This window comes from Acinonyx jubatus, chromosome E4 (genome assembly GCF_027475565.1).
Source record: "Acinonyx jubatus isolate Ajub_Pintada_27869175 chromosome E4, VMU_Ajub_asm_v1.0, whole genome shotgun sequence".
Classification (NCBI taxonomy): domain Eukaryota; kingdom Metazoa; phylum Chordata; class Mammalia; order Carnivora; family Felidae; genus Acinonyx; species Acinonyx jubatus.
The window spans coordinates 35,977,222-35,984,475 of NC_069395.1; the positions used below are offsets into that span (position 1 = coordinate 35,977,222).

Below are 7,254 nucleotides of genomic sequence, written 5' to 3' on the forward strand. Positions count from 1 at the left end.
GGATGGGTTGTACAATTCTGGACTGTGAAATGGTTAGGAAGGTAGAGCCATTTACTGAAAAGAAAACACTGGAAAAGGAGCAGAGTTGTGGAGAAATTAGAGTTTAGTTTTGGACATGGTGAGATTGTAGTTCCTTTAAGACATCCAAGTGGTGATGATGAATAGACATTTAGATACATGGATCTAGTGATCAAAGGAGAAGACTGGGGTGGAAATATAAATGTGGGAGATACCAGCATACATGGTGTAGTGTTATCTATTGCTGAGTAACAATGACCTCAACACTTAGAGGCTTAAAACAGCAATGATCATTTATTATCATTTATTTATCTCTTATGGTTTTGGTGTATTGGGACTTTGGACAGGGTACAGAGAAGATGACTTAACTCTGCTCTACAATGTCTGACATCTCAGCTGGAAGACTCAATGGCTGGGAGCTGGAATTATCTGATGTTGATATTGGCTGTTGGTTGAGACCTTAGTTTAGCTGCTTAGCTGTTGGCTACAACACCCACATGTGGCCTCTCCATGGGGCCTGGGCTTTCTCACAACAGGATGGATTGGTTCCAAAAGTGAAACTCTTAAGAGAGGGAGCCAAATGGAAACTGTATTTTTTATATGACCTAACCTCAGAGGTCATATAGCATCACTTCCACCATACTTCATTGGTCAAGGAAGCCATAAGCTGCCACTCAGATTCAAGGGGCAGGAACTCAGATCCCACTTTTTGGTGGCAGAGTGTCAGTTACATTGCAGAGGGGGTATGTGGGATGAGATAGATACATAGATGTACTTATCCTTATCCTTATCCTTATCCTTATACTCTGCCACAGATGGTAATTGGGAGGTAATGGATAAGACCTCCCAAGGAAAGAGAATATAGAGAAAAGAGCCTACAATGGAAACTTGGAGTGATTTCACATGGCAGGATGACAATGAATCTACAAAGGAGACAGATAGGAGCAGGGAAGGAGGTAGGGGGAAAATTGGAGAGTATCACCTTACAGAAACCTTTGGAAGAAAGTTCATTCATTCATTCGTCACTTTCTACACCAGCTGCTCTAGGTGTTGGAAATATAGGAGTGAATGCAAAATTTCCTGATTTTGTGATGGTTACTTTCCAAGAGAGAAGTATCCAGCTACTTGAGAACTGCAAAGATGTGCTTTGGAGATAGTCACAGGAAGGTCACTGGTGACCTTTGTAAGAATGACTTTATTTAGAGTGATGGGGTGGAATGCAGATTGGAGTGGATTGAGAAATGAGTGTAGTAAATGGGTAGGCATTTGTAAATTTGTAGTAAAATGGGAAGGCAAAGATATCTCTGGTTTCCTGAAGGTAAAGATGTCTGCCACAGAATGCCACTCTGGGCATTCCATCTTCTGTGTACCATGACCTGTTGTCAGGGTGCATGTCTGCATTGGTTCTTCATGCCCAGGGGCTCAGAAGTTGGAAGAGGCTGAAGCCCCATTGTAATTGGTAAGGAACCTGGATGAATTTTCCCTTGGCTCCATTCAGTGTTATTTGAGAGCGAACTAAGAGAATGTGCTGCCTTGTATAGACCCAGCCTCCAAACCCAGCCATACTGGCCTATCACAGGCTATGCCTGTTCCTACCTTCCTGATGACTGGACTTCCATCCTTCCTTCCCTCCTTGTTTCTATTCCCTTCACCTCTTGAAGCCCACTTCAAGACTCCTTCTCCATGAAGAAGTACACGCTCCAGTCCTCATGGATCCCCTCCCCCACCGAAATCCTGCCCCAAGCTTGGCCCTGCACCTGGCATGGGTCTGACCCATTATGGGCCCATAATCTATGTGTCCTATTTAGTCTCTTCATATCACACGTAACCTTCCTAAAGAGGACCAGGATTGAGATGTTTCCTATGTCTTCACAGTGACTGAGCAGAGCTCAGCATTGGGCTAAACTAATAGCAAGGGACTGATATTTGTCACATCTACCAAATGAATCAATGCAAAGCCTACCCGTGGCCTCCCACACTTGCCCCAGACTACATGCCCCTCATGTCCAGTAGCTGGATCCGGGAAAGGAATGGGTCTGACTTTTCAAGAGTCTGTTTGTGAATCTCTTGGGAAATAAACAGCGGGAGAGAACCTCTCTATACTCAGGAAGCTTCAATATGGGGAAGGAGGAAAAGGGACCTGGTCCCTCATTCCCAGAAGAGTGCCCAAACCAGGTAGCAGAACACATCAATTCACAGCAACAGCTGAACAAGTCCATTTAGTTACAGTACATAGATACAGAATAAAGGACTGACTAAGGCAGGATGGTCCTCTCTTCTCTGGCAATATTTTTTATAAGTGAAATGCCTTAAATTTGCTGTGGGAGAAATACAAACACCACTGGTTAGCTGATCACCTTGTGCAAACTGCATAACCCATCTGATGCTCAGTTTTCCCATTTTTACCAGGGCAATAATAATCCCACTACATGGGATCATTAGAAGAAGTGAATGAGACAATGTCCTGTTGGTTTGTATTATTTGCAGACTCTATAAGTTACAAATCCACCAACTCACTAAAATTTATTTGTAAACCCCAAATCAATCTTTGCAGGACTCTCAGGATCATTCTGGAACACATACAAAGAGGTGGAAAATTTGAGTCATCTGACACACGTTTCCAGCTGAAGTCGAACAAGGCACAACACCTTCTCGTTTCAGCTCTCATACTGTAAACCAGTGTCCTTTTTGTGACCAATTTATTGCCATATTTTTGGCATTTTTTTCTTTCACTGATGATTTTGCTGTTTAAATTTTTTTTTTTAACGTTTATTTATTTTTGAGGCAGAGAGAGACAGAGCATGAACGGGGGAGGGTCAGAGAGAGGGAGACACAGAATCCGAAACAGGCTCCAGGCTCCAAGCTGTCAGCACAGAGCCTGACGCAGGGCTCGAGCTCACGGACCGCGAGATCGTGACCTGAGCCGAAGTCGGCCGCTTAACCGACTGAGCCACCCAGGCGCCCCTGATTTTGCTGTTTAAAATGGGCCTAAGCAGAGTGCTGAAGTGCTGTCTACTGTTCTAAGCACGAGACTGCTGTGATGTGCCTTGAGAGAAAATACAGGTGTAAGGTAGGTTTGGTTCAGGTGTGAGTTATAGTGCCCCTCAGCCGTGAATTTGATGTTGATGGATCAGCAGTATCTATTAACTAAACACAAGCACGCATACATAAAAGGAGGTTGTGTATTGATGGGTTGATGAAAATGTAACCAGGGGCTCTCAGGAACTTAACCCTGCAATTCCCCCAGAAACAACTGTTCGGTATTTGCTAGCTCAGTGAGTGTTTGCAGTGACTGTATAGAACATAACTACAGGGACTAATGAGAATCCACTGTATATAGAAGCTCCTACACATTGTGTGGTGACGACAAGGCTTTAGGAAGTGTTTATTCTGAATCTCAGTGAGAAGGCAGGAAGCACTCCGGGCAGGTTTTTGCCACAGTTGTTCAAGCTTTGCCAGGAATTTGGTTCTGAAAAGAGTCAAAAAGGAATTTTCACATATCCCCACACCATGCTCTCCTGTCAAATACAGTATAACAACAATGGGTTGTAACCACCCCTTATACCTCAGTCACTGCTATGAATAATGTGCTCTTGTTAATAAGTTTCTTACTCCTCTTCTGCCCTGTGGGTGCCTCACGTTTCTGCCCCCAGAGAGGGAGCTCTAGGCTGAGCCGGTGTCTCCTCCCAGCCTGAGGGGTCTGAAGGGGGTCTCGTGTCCTCCTCTCTGGGTGTTTCTGCCCTCCTTTTCTCTCTGTCCCGACTAGCTTGTATTTGTTGCTTCTCCTTTCATTGACCCTGGGGGAAGCAAAAAGCAATCAAAGCCTTGTCTGGATCCTGGCTCCCTGGCAGGGTGACAGGGCGTCTCTAAGCATAGGTGGTGGAGCAGGACGTGTGGAGAGGGTGAAGGGACTCTGGCCACCAGGTTTCTCCCCATAGGAAAGGCCCTCCCCGATCAGGCCACTGCTGGCCCCCACCAAGGTGGGGGTGGAAGCAGCAAGAACAATGGGAAGGTGCAAGATTTACTCTACACCTGGGTCTGATTAGAGTCCCATTCCTGAGGCTCTCTGGGCTGAACGCGTTCTCCCCAAGCAGCCAATTGGAGAAAATCTGCAGACCTGTGCTGAGGCCAGGCTTAGGGAGGCAGCCCTCCCCCTCCCACCCCCGGTGAAATGGAAGGGCTGTGGGTACTTGATCTTTATCTGAGCCCTCTCCGCCTCCCGGCCTCCTGCCAGCAACTAGTAGCCCCCAGCCAGGATCCTCTAGGAATTCAGAGCCTGGTGATTGTATTACCTTCTGAATTCCGTTAGCACACGCTGGCTGAGGAAGGGATGGGGGTGGGGGGAGGTGGGGGGAAAGGAAAGTAAGGGGAGCCATCCAGCAGTGCTTGGTGCCAAGCAGACACCTTCCTTTGCTTGTCTCTGCCTTTCCAGCTTCAAATCCATCTTTGCCCCCATCTCTCATGCTCTCTGCAGGGAAGGACATGGATTATGTATATATAAACTAAAAAAAATAAGCAGTTTACAGGTTGTTCATAGGAAAACAGAAGTTAACAGTAATAGTAATCATAGGAAAGCTATGTGCCAGGAACTGATTGAATTGCTTTACACATATTAGCACCTTTAATTTTCATATCTCTATTTTACAGATGAGGAAACTGAGGCAGAACTGTATGACCTTCAGGATGTCAACACGTCCCCATTTTGAACTGCTGTTTCCTCATAACTATAAAGAGGCATTAGACAAGATGAATATACAGTACCTCCCATCTCCATTTTTTTCTTTTCTTCCTTTCTTTCCTTTTCTTTTCTTTTCTTTCTTTCTTTCTTTCTTTCTTTCTTTCTTTCTTTCTTTCTTTGTCTCTTTTTATACCAGGAAGGAGGAAAAGGAAGGAGAAAAGAATTTATTGAGTCCCTACTACCTTGGGTTCTATTAGCAGAGTTGGTAAAGTTTCTCATAGAGGGCTAGAGACTAAGTTTGTTAGATTTTGAGGTCCATCTAGTCTCTGTCACAACCACTCACCTATACTTTTATAGCATAGAAGCAGCCATTGACAACATATGAATAGATAAGCATAGTTGTGCTTCAATAAAACTTTATTTAGCCAAAAAGGCAGAGGGCTGCATTGGCCCTCTGGCCTATTTAGCTCTATAAGAATCTGATTATCCAGTCTGGGGTCCTACCTTCAGAGAGCTTACACTCTGTTCCAGGCTTCGTCATGAGCTCCATGGCTATGACTGATCTATTCCATCTGTGAACATGCAAAATATACAAAACATGTATACACACACACACACACACACACACACACACACACACACACAGTGCTCCCCAGCCTTAGTCCATTGCACAAGCCAAAGGTCTCTTTTACACATTATTTGGCAGTTCATATGTCCAGAAGGACATTTACTGGGCATCCACTGAGTCCCAGGCACTGTACTTAATGCTTTCTTATACATTATCTCAATTCAGTAGGAATTATGATCCCTGTATTAATGTTTTAGGTCTACCATAACAGAGTACCACAGATGGGATGGCTTAAACGATGGAAATTTATTTTCTTACAGGTCTACAGGCTAGAAGTCCAAGATCACAGTGTTAGCAGGGTGGGTTTCTTCTGGGACCTCTTTCCTGGTTTTGTAGATGGCCACCTTCTCCTTCTCATGGTCTTCACTTTCTGCTTGTCTTTGCCCTAGTCTCCTTTTCTTATAAGGACACCGGTTGTATTGGATCAGGGCCTACCCATATGACCTCATTGTACCTTCATTACCCCCTAAAAGACCCTATCTCCAGTCACATTCTGAGGTGCTAGGGGTCAGGACTCCAACACAGGAATTTCTGGGGAGGACAGCTCAGCCACACATTTCCTCCTACAGAAAACATAACAGAGACTCTGAGGGGCCAGGTTATCTACCCAAGTTCGCACAGTAATTTGAATGCCTAACTCCAAAGCCCCTGCTCTTAATCTCTTGGAGGTAGTTTGTTCATCACAGGAAAATCACAGCCTTTTTTGAAAATCAAAGATAATAGTTTCAGGGAGGTTTATAATTAAAGGCTTCTCTATGGACAATCTTTAAAGTAATAACTAAACACCAGCTTGGCCATTTCTTTGGCCACTAGAAATGTGATAACTTTCAAAAGAAGGATGCTGTCTCCTCCACTGACTGCCCTACCCGTTAGGAATTGTCTTGTAGCCCACTGCACACTACCTCTTTCAGTCCTTCTCACCCCCAGCTTCTCCCTCCTCTCCCTTACTTAAGTGTCCTCTCAGAAGTACAGGTTTCATCCTAAGTGCCCGAAAAAAAGGCACCAGGTCCCAAGAGAACAACTGCTGAGACAGAGGAGGGCTTTCCCAGGACCGCTTTAGCCACAGCCCCACAGGGACAGGCCCTACCCCATGAGACTGGTGGTCAACAAATGACCATCAAGCTGTAGGTCTGCAGTGGCCACAGGGCAGACCCAGGACAACCGTAGTCACTGAAGTAAGTAGGCAAGGGGTTGTTTGGCTAAACATATTTCTCAGATGAGGAAGAATCACTCACATTGACTTTCATTAAGTTTTGCAGAGTATTCTTTTATGTTCTCTATATCCTATCCAATCTTCAGACATCTGATTAGATTCTTGACACTCCTCCACAAATAAGACATTTCTTCTTATCTTGGTCCTTTTTTTCCCCTTCTAAGTCCATGTCTTTCTTTACTTATGCTGTTTGTATATATTTATCCCACTGACACGGTTGTCTCCCCTGGTCTCTTCCTTTAAGAGGATCCAGGCTGTCTTCTGTCCTTGCATTATGCACTTTGTCTGGTTTTTCCTTCATTTTCTAATATTGGCTTGACTCACATTTAGTGAAATGCACAGATTTTAAGAGTAAAAGCTCTATGAATTTTGACAACACTGGTATAAGCCATACTTTGGTCGAGACACAGGCCACTTCCATCACTCTAAAAAGTTTTCCCATGCTCCTTCCTTGCCAATCCTATTTCCATCCCTACCATGACCCCCAGGCAACTGTTGTCCCAATTTTTTCCACCAATTTTCATCAATTTTTTTTGATTTTTCTAGAATTTCATATAAAAGGAATATACATTTCTGTCTGCCTGGTTTCTTTGGCTCAGCCTGATGTTTTCGAGATTCAGCCACATTGCTGCTTGTGTCCATAGTTTATTCCCTTCTATTCTTTTTTTTTTAATCTTTATTTATTTTTGAGAGAGAGACAGCATGTGAGCAGGGGAA

At 44.3% G+C, this 7,254-nt stretch overlaps 1 long non-coding RNA gene across 1 annotated transcript; it reads right to left on the bottom strand.

The window, feature by feature from the left end:
• Window positions 1–2,756: 2,756 nt before the first annotated feature.
• LOC113603968 (uncharacterized) lies at window positions 2,757–4,288 on the bottom strand. The gene is made up of 3 exons (XR_003425784.2): window positions 4,209–4,288; window positions 3,584–3,815; window positions 2,757–3,487 (listed from the first exon to the last, which is right to left on the bottom strand). It is a non-coding gene; the product is annotated as an uncharacterized LOC113603968 (long non-coding RNA).
• Window positions 4,289–7,254: the final 2,966 nt, after the last annotated feature.